The following is a 1,911-nucleotide window of genomic DNA, read 5'->3' as shown; positions in this document are numbered from 1 at the left end:
TGAGACCTAAAGATGAAAAGCACTAGGTAGTAGCTAGATATTATTACTGAAGCTCTATGGATCTATTCTGCCACACCTTCCTCAAAACACACAATCAACTCTGATAAATATTAAGTTGTGCTCATGCATCAACCTAAAAATGTTCCTTGAAGCCAAGAAACTGAATAATTCTTGGCTTGTTGCGGAGAGTAATGGATCCTCTCCTTAACTGGTGTGAATTGGCTTAGCTCCGCTAGATTTCCATGGATCTGCACCAATGTACACCAGCTGGGAGGATCTGGCCCATTTTTTAATTGAAGTTCTGTTGTGGTAATTATTGTACACTGAAACGATATATTGGCCTCTTCTGTTTTTTTCCAGAACCATTTGTTAGCTCTGTTATGTATTGGTCATTTCACGCTGGGCCTAAACCCTACTATCCTAAATGTTTATTAAGAAATCACGAAAGGGGAAGCTTGTTTGACTTCCTTCCTTTAAAAATACCCCCAAACTATGGATTATTATAGATTAAGCGGAATCAATTACTCAAGAAAAATTAATACCAAATGAACACAGCTCAAAATATAGGGTCATTATACTGCTCTCCTCACTCATGCCAGTAGCCTAAATTGAAGTCACTTGTACTGTTATCCCCATAAGGCTGGCAGGATCAGGGCCATGGTAAAGATGAAGTCCTAATTAATACTCTAGGGGCCTGAGTCTCCACTGTCTTCTGCCTTATGTTGTCCTTTGTCCATTCAAAGTGAGAGCCCAGTGCGTGTAAACCACTGCAGGCCTGATTCCCCTCTGTTACACCAGCTGTACACTGGTGTAGCTTCATTGACTTCAGTGGAATTACTCCTGAATTACACTGGTGTGATAGGAGGATCCCGGGCTAATGTTCTCATTTGACATGTTACATATTTTATTCATAAAATGTTTTTTTTTAATTTTGGGGTATTTCATCTAATTATATTGAAAACTAAATTAGTGTTTTTGTGCAGAACATCAGAATCTTAGTTTGTGTTGGACAGGAGCTCAAATAGCCCGCAGTTGTGAGGTCACACATGAATAGGTAAGACTGAAAGCAGGTCCCTACTACATTTTAAAATAACAGGTCATTGTTAAGGTGTAAATTGAAGTGTTTATAATTAAGTGCTAGAGGAAGAGGTACCAGAACTAGGGTCTGAATACAGAACAGTAACTAATTTAAAATACATGCTCATTCGCTTAGTTGACAAGTTACAGTCGCACCAAGATATTTACATATATAGTGTCTGACCATAACTTTGAAATACCATTATTATGCTATCTCAGGGCTTGTCTACACACCTGATTACGTATTCCAAAATAAGAGCATCCACACACGCAGTTAATCAGGAATAACTCCTTGCATAGATAAGTATGGCTCACAGATTAAACTCTGCAAAATCTACTTGCCTTTCCACGTCATTGTAAAGGTTGGTTAACGGTATTCTAATGAACGATTTTTGTAGTGAGAAGTAAACAAATTAATCCCCACAACCATTCATAAATCAATTCAGTATCCCATACAATGAATAGCATTTGGGTTTCTTTTTGTTGTGTGTTGGTTTGTTTTGGTTCTTAGATGCTAATTACTAGTAAGACCATCATGTTAATTCCTCTATCAAACAGCTGATGAAAACTGTTAGTGAGGCCAACTTTTGATTTGGTTAAGTTTGAAAATGTTGTACATGTTCTATGCAGCAAAATATTTTCCAAGTGTCACTAGTTGTCAGTGATGACTCCCGTTGAAGCTTGTGAGTGTCTCTCTTTAAGGCCCGTGTGTAGACTGGTTTGAAATCTTTTTCAAACAGGATTATGGGTTGTTTAAAAAGCCTGCTGAGGAATAGCATGGGGATTTTATATGGTTAGTTTAAAAATAACAAAATCAGCCCTCCTTGAAACATC

Source organism: Natator depressus, chromosome 1 (genome assembly GCF_965152275.1).
Source record: "Natator depressus isolate rNatDep1 chromosome 1, rNatDep2.hap1, whole genome shotgun sequence".
NCBI lineage: Eukaryota > Metazoa > Chordata > Testudines > Cheloniidae > Natator > Natator depressus.
The sequence above is the reverse complement of the archived record's forward strand: the minus strand, read 5'-3'. Positions refer to the sequence as shown.